General features: G+C 39.7%; 1 long non-coding RNA gene across 2 annotated transcripts in view; it reads left to right on the plus strand.

Annotated features, from left to right (window-relative positions):
- The first annotated feature begins 3,839 nt into the window (after positions 1-3,839).
- The window catches only part of LOC109930841, a 99,306-nt gene continuing 82,230 nt past the window's right edge, over positions 3,840-20,915 (plus strand). For both annotated transcript variants that reach the window (XR_007265449.1, XR_007265450.1), the window contains exon 1: positions 3,840-4,178. This is a non-coding gene — a long non-coding RNA (uncharacterized LOC109930841). The remainder of the gene's footprint in view (positions 4,179-20,915) is intronic.

A 20,915-nucleotide genomic window follows, 5' to 3' on the forward strand; every position in this document is an offset into this window, starting at 1 on the left:
TAAGCAGTCTAGAATGAAACAGGGTCCCTGATGCTGAGAGGCAGCAGTGCTAACCACTGAGCCGCTGTGCTGCCCAAATCTCCATTAAATAAAGCTCTCAGAGGCTGGAACATGAGCCAGCAAATGTACAGAAGTTAAGTTTTACATTTTTTTGATTTCTCCTACAGGGCTTTACAAAGAACTTTTTGGTCCCCTTTGTATCAGATTGCAACAATCCCAATTGTCCCAAAAATTCCTTCCTCAGCCCCAGTTCAGGCCAGAAAGTCCTCCTTTGTCCCAATCCCCGATTGAACAGCTTTCCATATCCTCCTGAGATTTTCACAGGCTTTTCTGATCACCTCACTTACTGACTACCAATTACCATCCCAATTCTTTTAGTTAGTATTAAGTTGCCAGCTCTCAATTTCATACTTTTATTGAATTCAGATTTCACCATCTACTATGTTGGGATTCAAACCCATGTCCCCAGAATACTAGCGTGAGATTCTGGAATATTAGTTCAATAACTTTACCACTACGCCACCATCTCCCCATTTCTGGAAAAGGTGGGAGACTGAGACCGGTGAGCTCCTCTTGCAAATAGCTGGCTGGAATACAATGACGTAGGAACATAGGAAATCAGAGCAAAAACAGGCCATCAGCCCCTTCAGCTTTCTCCACCATTCAACTAAATTGTGTCTGATCTCCCATCTCATCCACATTTTCCTGCACTATCCACAAATTGCATGGTTTCCTCAATATCTACAAAACTATGGACCTCTATCTGCTTATGTTCTGTAACCATGCTATGACACTCTATGATTGTAACCATATTAAGTTTCACAATTTCACATTTTGTAATCTAACACACTGTCATCTACACCTTTTGTATGAGTGATTTAGTAGTTATAATCATAGTCTCTACCTTCTCTATTATTCAATAGCTGTTGTCTCTGGCTTTCCTCCCTTGTGCTTGCTAGACTATAATAGATGTCCCTTATTTTCTGGCTTCTTTGCCCTTGTCACTATTTTGTTGCTATCTGCTCTCTGTCTTGTGGCCAATACCCTTGATCCGGTGGCCATCTATCTTTGGTTAACACAGATATGATAAGTCAACGATGGGGAGGTTGATTAGCCCAGTTGGCTGGATGACTAGTTTGTAATGCAGAGTGATGCCAACAATTCCTGCACTGGCTGAGGTTACTATGAAGGACTGTCCTTCCCAACCTCTCCCCTCACTTGAGGCATGGTAACCCTCAGATTAAACTACCACCAGCTGACTCTCTCTCATGAGAGAGCAGCTCTCTGGCCTGGTAGGACTACGGGGAATTTAAGTTGACAATTTTGGCTGTTCTTGTAATCTTCTTATCAATATCAAATATTCTTGCTTTTTTTTAAATCTGCATAATGACATCAATAATATTATTGCAATTTAGAGTCATAGAGATGTAAAGCACGGAAACAGACCCTTCAGTCCAACTCGTCCATGCTGATGAGATATTCCAAATTAATCTAGTCCCATTTGCCAGCATTTGGCCCATAACCCTCTAAACCCTTCTCATCCAGATACCCATCCAAATGCCTTTTAAATTTCTTCCCATTTTTTGGTTGATAAAGGACCACAATGCTTTGCACATGGTAATCCTGAAAAGGGTGAAGAGTGGTTGAAATTCCAACCTGAAGTTAGATTTCTTAGGGACTGAACTATAGCAACTTGGTGGCTTTTCTCCTCAACACATTAACATCATACATCAAGTGGACTAGATTTTGCCATGAACGGCAATGATTTGCACTCATCTGGAAAACATTCCATAAATTGTTGCAAAGCAAGTTACTGTCAGCCAAACATTCAAACTACTTTCCTATTTGAGAACAAATAAGGCATTGGATTGCTCCTTAATCAAATAGATTGAAGAATGATTAATCAGCAATACTGATCCAGGAAGTCTCAGGTAGAATGATGAATTCAAATCATGTACAGCGCGTAACATAGAGAGAGAAAATGATCAGATTGACAGCGACAAAAAAGAAGGCAAAAGTTAAAACAAACGTTTTCACTTTTGTAAAAATTATCCATTAATGAAGTAATCAGAAGAAATGGACTCCACACTTACTCAAAATTAATTTTCAGTATCAAAGAGTTTTGGCAATAATTAAGGATTACCAAGTCATTGAAAGGGTATTTAGACTGAATAACATTCTGTGGTGAGTTTAAACAATGTCTATGATGCCAGTGCATGAACTTCACATTGTTTGATGCATTTGAATGGAGAAGTAGTCGTTGAGATGCTATTCCCACACATCTTAAAGCAGACAGCACATCTCGAATGGGAACTTCTGAATTGTCTAACTGCACATTTGCATTTTGCCAGGATTTTCAAAGTAAAATTTACCTCCTTCTTTGTACTTTTCCAGACTCTGAACAGTTGCTCTGATAAATCATGCAAGATGAATTAACAAAACAAGAGTGCTGCCTTTTCTTTAATTATGTATGATTACATGAAAGTAGTCCAGCAATTCTAATCATATCTATTACACTGTATATTTGATTTTACAGTAGCTGGCAAGACATGATCCTGTGTAGATAGCAAAGGAATTGTACGGTTATTCCCTGTCACTTCTGGCACTTTCAGGTAACTGTAAAGTTTTTCCATGGATTTCATAATATCTGGTGGCCTTCATTGCAACTGTTAAGTTCACCTGCCCTCTATAATGCAATCACACCCTGTCTTTAATTACTCAAATTTTACTTATTATCTATAATTTTTGAGTTTATGTATTTTTACGTTTTAGATAATGGCATTACTTTAGAAGATGTGCAGAAAAGGGTGTCTTTGATGAAGAATATAGCAAGTTTGTCAACAACAATGTAGATGGATTATACTTATACAGAGAAGCATTGATGTAATAAAGGATCACAAATACTCATGAGACCTATAAAGGAGAAAAAAGTTACTGAGCCACATAAAGATATTAGCTCAGCTGACTGAAAGCTTGGTGAAAGAGGTAGGTTTAAAGATTGTTTTAAAGGAGCAAATTAAGTGGAAGCATTTGGGCAGGAATTCCAGAGCTTGAGACCAAGGCAGCTAAAGGTAGGGCCACCAATGGTGGGACAACTATGAGAGATGCTCAAAAGGCCAGGATTACTGGACAGCATGTATCCCAGAGAGTTCTGAGCTGGAGGTGATCGGGAAAGGTGAAGTGTTTTGAAAACAAGGTTAATCAACATATTGCTTAAAGTCACATGATACCAGGTTATAACCCAACAGGTTTATTTGAAATCACAAGCTTTTGGGGTGTAGCCCCTTCGTCAGGTGAAGTGACAATTGTATTGATGGCCACAGGAGATTATGAAATCCATGGAAAAAAACTTTACAATTACCAGAAAGTGCAGGACCAGCAGGGAATAGCCATACAATTCCTTTGCTCTCTCCACCTGACGAAGGGACCATGCTTCGAAAGCTTGTGATTTCAAATAAACCTGTCGGACTGTAACCTGGTGACTTGTGACTTCTGACTGTCCACCCAGTCCAACACTTGCACCTCCACATCAAAGATGTTGCGTGACTGGGAGTCAAATGTAGGTCAATGACCAGTGAGGTGATGGAGTTACTGGACTTAGGGTGAATTAAAATACCTGCAAACATAATTTTAAATCACCTCAATGAGAGTTAAATTTAAATGATTTTGACACCACTATGAGGTGTATCAGGAATAATGGATGCTGACAGGGACTTCAAATGTGAATGCCAGCAAGACTAATGCAGAGGCAGATCCCACAATAGAAAAGCACTTGGTTTTTCTTGCAACACCTAAATGTGTCCAGTGGGGCTTTGTGACAGCCTGTAGGCTGACCCTCTCCAGCCCAGAGAGGAGTTGGCCTGACAGTTTGTGCAGGGGCATTTTGGCTGTGAGGGAGGGACAAGCTGCCAGTAAAGGATGATGTTGTTAACTGTACCTCCTTGACCAAGCAGGCAGAGGCGGTGAAGAAAGGCAAGAAGCGAGGCAAGGGCGGAGGTGCACGTTAGTGCAGCCCAGAGCAGAGGCAGCCGAGCGGAAAAAATGGCTCACCCAGGATACAAAAACAAGAAAGGGTTTGAGGCCGTGGAGAGAGAGAGAGAGAGAAAAAAAAATCCCCTTCGTCTCTACGTTTGACGCAAGCATTACCACAGGAACAAATGGAGAGCGCTTGAAACAAGGTGAGGGATACGTTTGTTTTGTACACATTTACTGGATTCATATAGTCACGTCAAGCCAGAGGGAAAAATGTAAATGCACTTGTGTTGTTTGTGATTGTCTGAAGTGTGAACTGGAATAAATGTTCCTTAGTGGAGTCAGTTGCTGGAGCGTTTCCTGGTGTTTTGTTTTTCTTGTATAGAGGTGTCATGGAAGGTTTTTTAAAAAGGGGATATTTTCTGGTTCCGTTCGCCTCCAATTTCCAATGTTTGTAAATCCTTGCACATTATTATTATTCGAAGATCAAAATATCTTTAAAAAAGTCTTTTTTTTTTGCTTGACATCTCTTTTAACATCAACTCCTCAACTATTTGACACAGTGGGTCGTGAGTTTTCAGCGTTTTGTAAATGAAAACAGCCGTTGAATTGATACGAGTAAGGAATTGGTGGGCAGGCTTGGGGCTTGTTTAAAACTGATACTTTTTTTTGTTATTGATGAGGGGTAGTTAATGTGGACATAGTGAACTTGCTCAGAGCTCGAATCCCTGTCCTATATTCAATGTTGCTGGCTTGCCATTCACGCGTTTGATCAGGTTGATCAAGCGTACTGAAGGATGAAAATAAATACTTCCTTCTCGGCCACATTAAATGAGAAAGGTAACACAAACCCACACTTGGTTAAGATTAATTGCTGGGACTGTATCGTGCGTGAACCCAATTAACCAGTTCCCCAATTATATTATTGTGAATAATTTGACTCTTTATTAATTCTTTCTGGTCCACAAGTTGTTGACCAGCGTAAATTTTTTTTTAAAAAAAGTATGTAAATTGTTAATACCATGCAGCTAAGCTTGTTTTGCAAGCTTATTTAGTGTCTTAGATCTTGTACTGTAGATATTTTCCTGATCAATCTGTTCAGAGACGTTATTATATGCCTCTGGAGCAGGTGGGTCTTGAACTCAGGCCTCCTGGTTCAGAGGTAGGGACACCACCCCTGCATCACAAGGGCCCTCCGTGCTGAACCATACCCTTAGCAAAAATTCGCTGCAGAATTATCCCTTTAGGGTTAAAAGAGTTGGAAGGGTGAACAACCAGGAAAAAAATTTGCATTATAGTTGCATTTATGTTTTCATAACCTCCAGACATCTTCAGTGTATTACAGCTAAGTAAGGACTATTGATGTATGTAAAAATAAAGGTACCGTTGTGCCAGGTGACCCATAGGGCTGCTGAGAGGGATGAGTGTTGGTTTAACCTGAGGGTCACCATGCCTCCGGTGAGGGGAGAAGTTGAGAAGGAGAGTCATTGTGGGCCTTGTGTTGTATGAAACGTAACAACCAATTGACAAGCACCTGCCAACAGCAAAATGTTAATCAGATAATCAATCTTTTTTTTATGATTTTGATTGAGGAATAAATAATTGAGGGGTAACTCCCCTGTTCACCTGCAAGTTCCCCTCCAAACCACCTGCCATCCAGACATTCCATGATGAATTTAAAAAGAAAACTCACCCAGTTCAAAAAGCAAATGTGACAACAAATGGTTTTCCAAAATGATGACAAACAGCATGAACCAGTGATCGTGACAAGTGAAGGAATTGCTTCTCCTTATAATAAAATTTTAGTTTGGCTTTGCTGAAAATGATGATGTGATCTTCAGAATGGCTCCTGTTTGTTTATTTGCAAACTCTCTGGTAAGCAATGACAATAAGTAGCTGGTCAGTTCAGCGGGGTAGTTGGTTGACAGCAGTCCAGTTAGGGACATGATTGACCTGCTGTTTGTTTCTTTATATTTGGCTTGTATTCTACTAACTGGAAAAAGGAAAGACAAATATGGCCTGTCTGGCAGGCATTCCAGGTCATATGGAATTTGCGTTTGAATGGCAGTAATTACAGATTTTCTCCTTTTTTTTTGATTTTTCACTGTTTGACCTTTCAGTCTGGAAGAAAGTGACTAAGCCTTTCTGGGACACAAGATTCATACATGGCAGAAATCCTTCAATCTGGGTCAATAATCTCTTTAGTTGTGAGATGTCTTTGTTAAGTCTCATCGTATCCTCCCACAGTGCTCATATCAGTACATTTAAATAACAAACAATCATTAGTGAAAGAACAGCAATGTTGGTTCTAGATTTAATTTTCCTCTCTCCTAGTTGAGTCTAATTTTTACATCTTCATTGCTAACCTAGTTGATATCAATACAATCAGTGTGGACCACAAATCAGAGATCTGCTGAATCAGGTTGAACCAATCATATGCCATGCATTGAATGTAGAGATTGACTGGGTCACTGGGGAACATGGAAACAAAAATAGGCCATTCATCCCCTCGAGCCTGTTCTGCAATTTAATTAGATCATGTTTTTTTTTAATTGACTTATTCAGACATCTTGTGACACACCACTGGAGTAAGTGGGACTTGAACTCAGACCTCCTGGTCCAGAGTTAGTGCTGCTATCAATGTACCACAAAAGCCCTCACAATTTAGATCATGGTTAATCTGTACCTCAACCTCATTCACCTGCCCTCGGTCCCTATTATTTGATAGATAACATTTGCTAACCGTGTCAGTGTAAACTTTGTAAATCTTTGTTAACACCTTAATAAATCTTTTTGGGGAGAGAATTGCACATTTCCATGATGATTTGTTGTAAAAACATGCTTCCTGAATCACTCCAGTGACTTGACAAATGTTGGAAATTTGCTTCTTGTTCTAGGTTACCCCTTCGAAGGAAGTTGTTTCTCTGTAGCCACACCATTGACCACCTCATTCAGGTCACTCCTCAACATTCTAATACAATGTTAATCCAGTCTATTCTAATACAATATTACCTTAATCACTGGTACTATTTTGGTAAATTTAGACGATACCCCATCTTGGCCCAGTGTATCCTTCCTGAAGTGCTGTATGGTGTCTTGCCAAGGCTTTCTGCAACTAAGCCATAACTTCATCTCCTCTGTATTAAACCCCTATTGAGATGAAGGTTTTTGAATACTTAGATCCTTGGGTGCAGGTTGGCTTTGGCTTGTGGGAGATCCATGAAAGCTGAATATCAGTGCAGCAGTTGTATAATGGGATACATGTCAGCAAAAAGAAGAGTGAATATCAGTGCTTATCTACTTGCATGTGGGTCCAACAGTGCAATGGGTAGTGTCTCTGATTCAGAAATTCTGTGCTCAAATCTTACCGCAGGAACGGAAAACTCAGGAAGGTGTGTTCATAACATGGGTCAAACAGATTAATAAACCTTCCAACACGCATCAATGGCAGGCAGTAAGAGTGGAAGATTCCTGATCAGGCATGTGATGGACAGTAACGTGGAGCCTCTAACATATCCACATCTATCCAGACTATAACATGCATGATAGGCTGGAGTTGTTTACCTCACAGCCGAAAAAGGCTAGTGGGGAGTCTGATTGAGAGGTACAAGATTATGAATGACATAGTGTAGAGAAGGAAAAACTTTTCCTCTTTGTAGAGGGGTCACTAACCAGGGAGCAGACTTTTAAGATAAGGTTTAGAGGGGATTTGATGAAAAACATTTTCACCCAGAGGGCTGTGGAAAGGCAGTGAACATTTAAGAACTATTTAGATAAGCTATTGAAATGCCAAAGCATGCAAAGCGAGAGGCCAAGAATTGGAAAATGGGATGAGAATAGATTGATGTTTGATGACTGGCACAGGCATGATGGGCTGAATGGTCTTTTTCTGTGCTGTTAAAAACTTTATGATTCTAAAAGCACATGTTGCAGTAGGAATTTGGCTGCCTTTGGGAGGTCTGTGCCTCTGCAGCATGCTGGCGTTCAGTGAGAGTGAATGAAAATGACCCAAGTTAGTGATAGCATGTAAGGTCTTTCCAAAACACATTGAGTAGGTTTGAAATGTTTCACTTCTTCCTGTTCTCGTTGCTGAAGAATTATCATTTGACTGATATCTTTATCTACGCTGTTGTCCCGAGGGCACTGGCTGATGTTAAGGTTTGATTCTGTGGATGTTGGTCAACTCCAGGTGATTTCAAAGCTGAGAGAGCCAGATTGATGTGATTGAGGTTTGTCCATTGCCAGTGGAAAAGTCATTTTCAGATTGCCCTTTAGTACTCCTGGTGTGGGGGCAATGATGTTAGCTAAAAACAGCCAAACTAGCAAAGAGATAGCAAGGTGTAGAGCTGGATGAACACAGCAGGCTCAGCAGGAAAGTTGACGTTTCAGGCCTAGACCCTTCTTCAGAAATCTGAAGAAGGGTCTAGGCCAGAAACGTCAGCTTTCCTGCTCCTCTGATGCTGCTTGGCCTGCTGTGTTCATCCAGCTCTACACCTTGTTATCTCAGATTCTCCAGCATCTGCAGTTCCTACTATTTCTCAAACTAGCAAAGATGTGGGATTGAACCTGTGTGGCACAGTATCAAAGCATACCCTGCATTTACCTGCTACGTTACCATCTGTAAGACTGATTTTCTGAATATGAATTTCAATTGTGAAACCTCAATAAGTGGAACCCAGAAGATAAGTAGTGAAATTTGAAGACAGCACAATTGTGAATCCTCCATGCTATTATGTCCTATTGTCTTCAGGCCAGAGATGAACGTTCAGAAATTGGCCCTTACGGTATTTCAGTTCTATTAAAGAAAATACATTGGTGTTTATCTTTTGTCTAATTCAGTAAAATTTGCATGTTTCTTGAATCATATTATGTTTGGTTACAGGTATGTGATGTGTAGTGCAAATCCTATATGTATCAATGCATTGCAGAAGCACTTAGTGTTGAGAATTATCTTTTATTACCATAGTAATTGCATTGTTTTAAATGCAATGCATTATTTTAGGTCAAGAGTCTTTTCTTTAGAAACAGAGGTCAATCTTTGATCTAGAGAAAGGGGTTTAGATTAAGCAGGAGTTGTTACATTTATATTTTTGACAATTATGAACTTATTGTCAGTTTACCACATTCACTGGTACTAGCTGTGAGCAGCTTGCAGACAAATAAGGAAACTTCAAACAGGTGCTACAGCAAGAAAAGGAAATAGGTTTCACAAGAATATCTGTTTCAGATCAAAATAAATTCACAAAACAATTTTGTTTTCTAAAAGAAAACAACAACACATTACTGTAACATTCTTCAAACAGTGAGCTGCAGTCAGTTAGGTCCAGATTTAAAGATATGGAGGAAGGATGAGGTGTGCTAAATGCTCTGACTGTTTCCAGATCAAAAAGATCCAAATTATCAAAGTATTGCTTTTGAAAATTAAACAATGTTAATTTGAACAAAAGGATGTTCTCTTAACTCAAAATCAGTGGAGGAAATCTTATAGCCTGATAGATATATGAAGCACAGAAAAACACTATTTGGCCCGTCAAGTCTGCAGATCTGACTACCCTAATCCCATTTTTGAGCTCTTGGCCCATGACGCTGGAGACAATGAAATTGTAAGTGCATATCTAAATAGTACTGAAATGTTATGAGAATTTCTGACTCAGCCACTCTTGCAGGCAGTGATTTCCAGAATCCGCCTATATCCTGGGTGTAAATATTTGTCCTCAACTGTCCTCTACCTCTTACCTTAAATCTATGCCCTTTGGTTATTGTCCCTTCTATTCATAGAAAAAGTGCCTTCCTGTCCATTTTATCTGTGCCCCTGTTATACAAGTCTATCAGGTCCCTTCCCCTCAACCTTCACTGCTTTTTCTGCTTATACTAAGAATAACAGTAATGCTTTACATTTTAATGTTGTTTCTCTATGTTACTACTTGTTCCAAAGTTTTGTTTTTAAGTTGGCGCCATGTGTGGCAACGTTGTACACTATTCACTGTGTTCTTGTACTTCTGTACTGGAATACATGTGACAATAAACCTTTAATCAAATCCCAGCCTATCCTCCTAGCTCACACCCTCCAACCCAGGTAGCAATCTGGTAAATATTTTCAACACCCTCTTTAATGCAACAACATCATTCCTACAATATGGTGTCCAGAACTGCATGCAGTACTCCAGTCATGGCCTAACCAGTGTTTTATACAGTTCCTACATAATCTCCCTGCTCTTTGTATTTTATACCCCAGCTAATAAAAGCAAGTATCCAGTCTTAACCATATAATCAACTGCTCGGCTACCTTCAGGAATCTGTGATTATACACATCAAAATGTATATTGAAGATCCTTCTGGTCTTCAGTGATTTCCAGGGAGCCATCACTCATAGCGTAATCCATTGACTTGTTAGTCCTCCCCAAGTATATTATCTCACACTTTTCTGGAAGGAAGTTCCATTTGCCACTGCTCTGCCCATCTGACCAATCTATTGATGTCCTCCTGCAGTTTATGGCTACACTCCTCACCATTTACCACCCTACTAGTTTTTGTGTCATCTGCAAAATTAAATCCAAATGATTAATGTACAAACAGCAAGGGCCCCAGCACTGAATCCTGTTGAACCTCGCTGAAAATAGAATTCCAGTCTGAAAAACATCCCTGTACCATAACCCTCTGCTTCTTGCTCCTCAGCCAATTTTGGATCCAGTGTAACACTTTCCCTTGGATCCAATGGGCTCTTACTTTCTTCACCAATCTGCCACATGGAACCTTATCAAAAATCCTTGCTAAAGCTCATTTAGACCACATCGAATGCATACTTTCATCAACACTCACTTTTACCACCTCAGGAAAAGAATTATAATCAGGATTTTCGAACGTGAACTTTCCTTAACAAATCCTTACAGATCACCCCTGATTAATCTATGTCTCTTCCACTGCAGATATGTTCTGTCCCTCAGAATTCTTTCTGATAACATCCTTGCCACTGAGATTGTACTGACAGGTCTGTAATTTCCTGGTCTAGCCCTTCCTCATTACTTTAACGATAGTACAACGTTAGCAGTCCTCTAATCCTCTGGCACATTCTCTGTGGCCAGAAAGGATTTGAAAATTACCAGTGGAGGCCTAGTATCTCCTCCCCTGTCCTCCTCAATAACTGAGCTTGTGAGTCTAATCACTTTCAAGGCTGTGAAACCTGCTGGTACTCCTCTCTGTACATGATAATTTTTTCTAATATTTCATTCTGCTACCCTGATGTCTATACTGTGTGTTGTTTGCCATTGTAAAAACTGACACAAAGCATTCATTGAGGACTGAGGCTTCTGAGTCCTCACACGAATTATCTCTATGGTCCCTAATGCACCCTAGTTTTTCCCTAGGTATTCTCCTGCTTATTACAGATTTTTAAAAATTTCTTAACTTGCAGTATTCTCTAGTTGTGGCCCGTCAAAAAAAACCCACTTGTCATTACAGCAACATGTTTACTCTGCACTGTCAGTATTTTATTCCTGAATGTCTCCCACTGATCTGATGCTGTTTTGTCTGTAAGTATTCCCATTCCGTCAAATCATATCTTAGCAAATTTCGCCCTTCCCCAGCTTAGAAGCTTTATTCCTGGCCCCTGTCTTGCACACTCAAACTGTCCCAGTTAATATTTGGGCAGCAAAACACCCCTACAATTACTGCCTTATTATTCTTGCACTTCTTAGAAATTTGATTACATGTTTGATCCTTTCTGTCTCCTCCTTACTGTTTGGGGGTCTACAGAACACACCCACCAACATGATTGCGCCTTTTGTGTTTTTACTTCTACCCAGTTGGCCATGTTTTATTATCCTTCCAAGGTTTCATCCCTCTTCACTACTGTAAATAATTCTTTCACCAATATTGCAGTGCCTCCCTCTCTGTTTTATCCCCACTCTATCTCCACTGAATACCCTAAAAGCAGGAATTTCGAGCTCCAAATCCTGCTTATCTTTCAGCCAAGTCTTGGTCATTGTATGATAACATACTCGCATTTGTCTGTGCCGTAAGCTCATCTGTCTCATTCCCCCAGGTTCCTTGGATTAAAATATATTCTGTTTAGTCTGCTCAATTACTTTGTTCTTATCTATCCCATGTTTCCTCTGACTAGTTTTCTAACTGCTAATTTAAGCTCAGCCTCTCTCGCCATATTATAATGTCTTTATTATGCAACATGAGCATTTAAGTCATTTTGATTATGCTTGTTCAGTTATAAGCTAATCTATTCTTAGAGCCCGACAATAACATCATTGACTACCACAGGTTCTGTCAATATGACAGTTGACTTCCTTATACTTGCTGTGCTTGACCGGTGGTTGGTCAGTCTTCAGTTCCCTTGGCCCTACGGTTTAGGCTCCCTCGCTTATCGCTGAATTTCTCTCTCTTGTGCCATTAATTTTTGACCATGTCTTTGATCACCTCTTTGAACTATTCTATGGCATGTCAACATTTGTTCCTCCTCTGAAAATACAACGTAGGACTTTATAATGTTGAAGGCATCATGTAAATTCAGGTTGATGTTCAATAATTAGCACCACAGTGGGTTATGGTGAACATAAAGCAATCCTTTTTATAAACAGTTACTCTTAAGATGTATTTGATTAATCTCAACCACAACTGTTTCACATTGGTTAAATCTAGTTAATGAACAATCAAATATTATTTCATATGTTCATCTTTTCCAACTAATACAATATGTTTCTCTTAAAACACATTTCTTCAGATTATTCTGGCAATGTTCTTCACATCATTTCTCTCTACAAGTATTGACTCTGGTGGGTATTAGACTGAGGGTTAAAATAAATTGCATCTGTTTTAGAACCCCTAATGTGGAAATGATTCTGTTATGACAAAACTTAATCGTGCCTTTTGCTCCATTTGTCATAAACAAAATTTGTGTAACATGAACATCAGAAATGAGAACATTGGGTGATTTTCTTCTTTCCCCTATGTTTCTAATTCACGAACACTGAGGCAAATAGTGGCCCTGTCTCCTGGGATCAGCTGGATCAGAATAGCTTGCTTGCTTGCCGATGATAATATATTTATAATGTAACCATAGATGTAGCATGTCGCTTTTTACATTTTGCAGCTTATGCATGTGCCTGCAGGCTACTGAGCCGACCGTTGTATTTGGTGCAAAGTTCAGATCTTTGTGCAGTTTTGTTGAACTCTGATCTGGTCACGTATAATGTGTCAGGGCTACAGTGTCAAGCACTGGAAGCCCATGATGCTGCTTTGTTTTTCTTATTACGGATGGGAGGCAATTGGGGATTGGCAGGACTAAAAATAGGTAGGGAATTCAACTTTTGAACTTCATAAAGACAATATCCCATTCAGCACTCATTCAGAGTCACCATCCAGCTTGAATTGCTGCACAAGCGTATTGATAGATATTTTTAATCAACCAATTCATATATCCTATGACACGTACCTGGGGTAGGTGGGATTTGAACCTGGACCTCCTGGCTCAAACCGCAAGAGCTGTCAACCCCTATTATAGGGTGGCCTGCAGCTGCTTTTTACCACCTGCACTAGATTAACAGGAGTGCGTGGTTGGCTCCATGTTTGAGGGGATCTTGTGCTACAGGGTAGTATCCATAGCTCTGAGCCAGGAGGGCCGGGTTAAAGTCTTACCTGGTCCAGAGATGCATAATAACATCTCTGAGCAGGTTGATTATAAGACAATAGCTATATCTCCAATAATTTCCAAAAATAAAGGGAGTGACAAGCCAATTTGCTCGTATCCATGACATGTATCCAGTCCTCTGATTGGCAGAGTTCACTCTTGAGTAACAGTTACCTGCATGTTGTATTGAACTGTTATTGGCCTTAGAAATCATCCCAAACAAGGAGTAAAATGTAGCAAGGGAAGATAAATAACATTCTGTGGTTAGATAGAACAATTTCCTATTTTAAAAATGAGTCAACAACCCCTTGAAGGTCGTGAAAATGACTTGATCAGTGTGGTAGAGGGGGGAATAGACAATCCAGATTTGTCTGCAATCACAAGTACGTACTTTAGTTTGGTGATGGGAATATGTAATAATATGTTTGGATAATATTCTCATGTGAACTATCTTGGTGAAGTAACTCCATGGAAGCTGCTGTCCTGTCACCAAATCCCTCTTTATTTACACCTATGCAGTACATGGACTCTGACCAGCTAGCTCAGAGCCAGTCCCTAGGGGGAGGAGAAATCCTGACTCTCCCATTTACATCTGTCAGCCAGGACTCCCCAGTTGGCCCAGGTTAATAGCCCCAATCAGGGAACTCATACTGAATGAGATCCACCTGGCCAATCCTATTCCAATCACTATGCCTGGAATGTAAGCTATGTGAACACGATTGGACAGAGATATGGGTGAGTAAATATATAACCTTTTGATTAGAAAATAACATATGTAGGAATAGTTGATTGGAAGCTTATCTGTTTTTAATAAGTGTAAAATCTTTGTTCTTGCAATAAAGATTTAAGCTGTGTGCCATTTTTAGATATGTACCACTTCCATGCATGCGTGAATAACTGTTTAAACAAAAAAAAGCTGTATCTTATTTCCCCTTAGACCATATAAAGGGTTAGACCCACCCTTTCAAATAGTGGTCAGCATAGATTTAGGACATGAAGGTAATGTTCCCTTTTAAATCCATTATTGGTATGATGGCTAGGAGGAACTGCAATGGCATAATTTACTTGAAACAAAAGTTGGACTCAAAATTCTAATTTTAATGTGCCCATGTCAGATTCTGTTGTCAGAATTTTACACAGTGACATTGGCTTCACCCCCGACTTGAAAAGTCAAGTGCAAACCCACCTCTGCCTGGTTGGGAAGCCTACAGCAGTTTAATGACCATCAGGCCACTGGTTGACTGAATGGGAGGCGTCTGCCTCCATCCAGAAGGAAGTCCCAAGCAATCAAATGGCCAGCAGCTCTCTAGCCCCAGTGGTATCACTTGGCCACAGCTGGGTCTGCAGGCACAGGAAGCCCAATGATCAATAATTAAAGGAAGGTTTGGGGTTTCTTTGATGCCATAGTCCCCAAGCTTGTGATGCCCTCCCCGCTCACCAATTTGTCAACCTGCCCTTGGGAGACGGTGGGGCTAATGAGTGTAATGTTATATGACACACTGATATGTCATTGCTGCATTGTGCTGTTGGAATGTTGTGACCTGATCCACAATCCCATTAAAGACCATTCAGTACTGATGTTGCTAATGGGGAAAATTAGATTCTGTGTTATTTCAAAGGAGTCAATATTGAGCTGCCATTCCAATATAAAATGCAGTCAACTTTGAACACAGATTTGGAAAATCCCTGTTTTTACTAGTTTTGTCATACTTTAAAAATGTGATCCAGCCTCCCCAACTCCAATCACATCCAGTATTGCCCCTTCATTCCCCACTTCCCACTTTGTCGTCCACTCCACGTAGTTGTCTTCTGAATTCTCTCATCAAATTCCATTAATTGTCTTTCCCCTCTCGGTCCTTCTCCCTGCTCACTTCCTCTCCTCTCCTCCTCATCTCTTCTTTCCATCCCAGTGAGTCTAAAGGGTTGCAGACAGACGGGGATCGAGGGAATAGAGTCACAATATTACTTAGCACTAAGCTGTATAGCTATATGCTATAGCACTAAGCAACTCCATAAAGTTAAAACAAACAAATGATTCGTTTCTAGAGAATAGTGTTTGAAAGCAGCGGAAGTATGTTGGGACTACATAGGAACATGGTTAGACAATACCTTTATTGTAGTGACATAATTAGTATCCATGGCATAAAATGGAAATAAAAGCACTGGTGAAATTGTTAAATAGAAGGTTTAAAAGGATAATACCACAATTGAGAGGATAGAAATAAAAGGAAATAATGAACAAGCTGCAGCACTTTTTCTGAGAATTCCTCAATATTTTTGCAGTACTTATTTTTGCAAACTTCCAGCTTTTTTTATCATCAATAAGATTAAAGTTTATATTCTCTGTAGCCAAGTCCAAATTATTGATTGATAGTGAACACTGAAGTGATCTCAGCAGGGGTGCACAACCTCCATTTTTTCCCCAATCTGGTCAATATTCATTTAGCCTGACTGGTTGTCACAAAACAGCTCTGTCTCCATGCAATTACATGTCCTCAAAACATATTAAAGCAAGTAGTACAAATAGATTCAAGAAACAGTTGAATAAGATTGAGAATCTTAATTCATTTATGAAGAGAAAATATTTTTCAGGACTGAGGGGTAGAATGCTGGAAGTGGGACAAAATTAGTTGTTCTTGCAAAGAGCATGTTGCACAGATTAGGTTTGTTTTCCCCTCATTTTCTTAAGACACAAATGTTTTTATGTGCTTAGGAGTACCCATTGATTACTTTAAGCACCGATAAAGGAGGTAGCCTTGGCAACATTGTTGAATACATGCGCTGTCTGTTTTTTCTCCTACCTCCATTTCCAAGGGTTGAGCTGAGGACCTCTATTAGATTGGTCCTTCTGGGTAAAGTACTGCAGCACTTTGCTGTTGTTTTGTGCAGGATGGCTAACCAAAAGACTCCTGCTCTTATGACCTGCCATCAGGCATCTAGGAAGTATATGCAGATTGAGAATCATCTTGTTTCACCATGCGATGAATGCATCTTCCATGGCCAACAAGTCCTGGTGTGGGACTTGAACCTACATAGACTGGTAACAGTATACTGCAAGACCTCACTGTAACTGCTCTAGAAATACCTTAAACATTTGAGTGTTAGATTTTCTGATAATTCTTCAGATGGGGACATATTTTCTAGCATGTATGGTACACCAGATATATAGGTCTGGGAGTAGAGTTTCCATTTTGGGCACAATTGTGAAATGCAATTGAGATTATACTCGACATATGCCTCCTCTTCTGGAAGACTGTGTCCAATTCTTGTCGCTCTGTTAAAGAAAGGATACTATCAAGCTGGAGCAGGTTCAGAAAAGATTTACCAGGATGTTGTTGAGAATGGAAGGTTTGAGTGAAAGGGAAAGGCTGGATAAGGTAGGACACTTTTTCACTGGAATGAAGGAGGTTGAGAGGTGGCCTTATTGAGGCTTATAAAATCATGAGCAGTATAGATAAGGTGAATGGTGAGTGTCTTTTCCCTAGGGTCGGAGATTTCAAGATTAGGATACATAATTTTAATGTGAGCGGGGAAAGATTTTTAAAAAAGAAATGAGGGACAATATTTTTCACACAGTGAGTGGCTCATGGATGGAGTGAACTTCCAAAGGAAGTGGTGGATGCAGATACAGTTACAATGTTTAAGACATTTGGATAAATTCATGAATAAGCAATGTTTGGAGGGATATGGGCCTAGCACAGGCAGGTGGGACTAGTTTAGTTTGGGATTATGGTCAGCATGGACTGGTTCGACCGAAGGGTCTGTTTCCGTGCTGCATGACTCCATGATTATGATTCAAGTTGTGATTTGAGATTTTGCTAAAATTTATTTGCATAATTACATTGGTAAAATATTCCATAAATACAATTCGGAAAAGTACTAGAAAAGAGTCACTTATTATTCATTCCATTAAGAAATATTCCTCAATGTAGGTTAAGTAAAGCAGGAGCAAATTGTCATCAAAAATGAGAGTTTAGAATCAGAAAGATGTCCCATCCACCACCTGCCAATAAGGTTTCTGAAGATCAAGTACCTTATAAAACCATATCAAACCATTTTAGAGTTTATTGGCCTATTAATTTTCTTTGTAAATATATTTTGATATGAAAATCTTTTAAAGTCTGCTGGTGTTTGTGCAACCAAAAAAAAAATGCTTAATTGGAAGTGTCTTCCAAGATCAATGTTATCATAAGAATCTGGAAATTTTGTCTTGAATGTGTGGGCACGGCTTGGTTTGACTGAACTGAATCTAGAGCCATGTACGTGATCAGGAAAGTGGATGGCATTCACCTCTGCTACAAATTTGATGATGTCTTTTGCTGATTCAGCCAATTGCATGGAAACTGGGTGCAAGTAGTCGAAGCCCCTCCCCTGCCTGCCCCCCCCAATTCATCTATATTCTTTCTGTAAGTTTGTTTGAAAAAAGGAAAGTAGAAACCCATTACAGTATATAACACTGGTCAGATAACAGTGAAAATGGTCGGTGAATTGCAGGAAGAATACAGTGAGAGGTAAGATATTCAAGCCATGGACAAGTTAAGTATAAGAGCATCACCAGGAAGGAGGGAGGTGTCATTGTAAATGAAGGTTAAAAAAATTAAGGCTTTTATGTTTTTAAAAAAAACAGAACATGCAACAAATAGCATTTTCTGTTTGTGGTCCTGCAAAAGAAACCAAAATGCTGTATTTGGAACGATTTACCCCTGCTTTTCAAAGAATTATACAGTCATGCAGCATGGAAACAGATCCTAGGTCCAAAAAATCCATGCAGAACATAATCCCGATCTAAACTAATCCCACCTGCCTGCTCCTGGCCCACATGCCTCCAAACCTTTAAAAATTCATGTACTTGTCTGAGTTCTTTTGAATATTATAACTGTCCCCACATCCACCACTTCCTCAGGAAGTTCATTCCACATGCGAACCACCCTCTGTGTAAAAAGCATTTTGCCACTCATGTCTTTTTTCACTCTCTCTCTCTTCTCACCTTAAAAATAAGTCCCCTAGTCTTGAAAACCCCCACTCCAGGAAAAGACCATAATATACCCCTCATGATTTTATAAACCTCTATAAGGTCGCCTCTCAACCTCCTACGCTCCGCAGAAAATGTCCCAGCCTATCCAGCCTTTCTTTGTAACTCTCAAACCTTCCATACCTGACGGCATCCTGGTAAATTTCTTCTGAACCCTCTTTAGTTTAATAATATCCTTCCTAATACAGGGTGACCAGAACGGGAAGCACTACTCCAGAAGAGGCCTCAAAAATGTCGTGTGTAACCTCAACATGACTTTCTAACTCCTATACTCAAAGGAGTGAGCAACGAAGGCAGTGAATGTCTTTTTAACCACCCTGTCTATATGTGACATAAACTTCAATGAATTATGTGCCTGATCCCCTTGGCCCCTCTGTTCTACAACACTATCATCTTCCAGTTATCAGGACCGAAACAAAAGAAACCAACTTATAAAGAGAGCAACAATTTATACAATGTGACAAGAGGCTAGTAATTGATTAGGCCAAGGTTACTATGGAAATGCAGCAGAAACTGTTAACTGTCAATCTTTGTTAGCTGATTAAGCTCATACCAAGAAGATAGATTCTGATTGGTCAGCGCATTGCCATGGGGAATGCAACCAAGACGGATAGTCTCCATGATCTTTTGCTCAAAGATATAGCTCCAATGTTTGGATGAATTCCTTTTGTCTGGGAGGAACAGAACCCATGTGTAAATATATGTAACTTCCACTATGTGTAAATGCAAACTGCAAACCAGAATGCTAATCTTGGACTGGTGTAATTCTTCGTATGGTCAGGATTATTTAATAAATGTTGTCCAATAGCAGAATCTCATTAACAGGCCAAGGTATTTGCTGAGTTAAAACTTTTTTTTTCTTACCAATTATCTCACCACAAGCTAGTGTTCATCGATGATGCTGAACTCTGATAGTGTGCCTAGCAGATCTAGCATGTGCATATTGTGAAACAAACAATAACTTGGCAGACTTTCATATGCAACAAGAATGTGTGGTGTTGAGTAAGCTCAAGACAAATACTGACATATAAAACCAACCAAGTGACAGAAGTGGTCATTCTCAACACACATGACGATATTGAAGAAATGCTATGCTCAGGGATGGTTCCAAGATTATATTAATAAGATCTGCCATTATACACAACTGCAAAACCGCACTCAAAGGCAAGTTGCAGGAGCATTTCTTGGACTAGTGTAGACATGGTGACCTGCTTGATAATGAGGATGAATTTTGTCATATACTAATTACTATATTCATGTGCTGCCCAAGACACACAAAAGCAACGTTCCTTTCTGCACTATTTTATCCATGACTGGTTCTGCACTGTATGAATTGGCCAAGCAGTTGAGTGAGCTATGCAACTGGTATTAATTGAGTTTTCGACTGATGAAAAGAAGGATTCCTTCCCTTTCACAAAGACTATCCAAGACCTACCTTTTGAGAGCAATAGAATGACCATGTATATTTTTGCCATTGTCAGCCAATTTATCAACAAGCCAATCAAGGAAGCCATAGACATTTGCACTAGGTCATTATGTCATGGCAATCTAAATGTGCCATGTGTCTCTGAATCTCTTTTTATTGGACTCTCAAACTTGGCAACTTGTGCAGTTGAGTGCGGTTTCAACAACACCGTGTACAAACGTGGTGTTGCCATGGGACTCTCTCTAGGCCACTCTTGATCAGATCTTTGTCAGTTACCATAACAAAGGTGACTAGGATGGAATGAGCACTAACCTCCTACTCCTTGAATGCTTGCCATAATAGTCACATGTTTGAAATATTTGCACCTACAGCCCGTCAAAATGTATTTCTTTACACAGCTTGATAAACTCCATCCCTGATTTCATTTTTAATGTTCAAATGCAGCCATCAAATGAGCTGTATTTCTGGCTTGTGTACTGCACCAATTTCAGAGACAAATTTAACAGAATGTTTGCACTTTCTTGACTAAAAGGAAGTCTTTAATAGAAAGATGTAGAATTCTGTCTACTTTCCCAGCTTTTTGAAAATAATGCAAAAATTAAAAAAAATTGAAGTCTATTTTGTCATTTATTCTGAAGCCAGAGGATGAAATAGAAATTCTTTACTTAATGCTAGATTTATTTACAGAATTCAACAGGCTTATTTATTGTTTCAGAGGTAGTAGGAACTGCAGATGCTGGAGAATCTGAGATAGCAAGGTGTAGAGCTGGATGAACACAGCAGGCCAAGCAGCATCAGGGGAGCAGGAAAGCTGACGTTTCGGGCCTAGACCCTGCTTCAGAAAAATC

This window comes from Rhincodon typus, chromosome 2 (assembly GCF_021869965.1).
Source record: "Rhincodon typus isolate 14 chromosome 2, sRhiTyp1.1, whole genome shotgun sequence".
NCBI classification, from domain to species: domain Eukaryota; kingdom Metazoa; phylum Chordata; class Chondrichthyes; order Orectolobiformes; family Rhincodontidae; genus Rhincodon; species Rhincodon typus.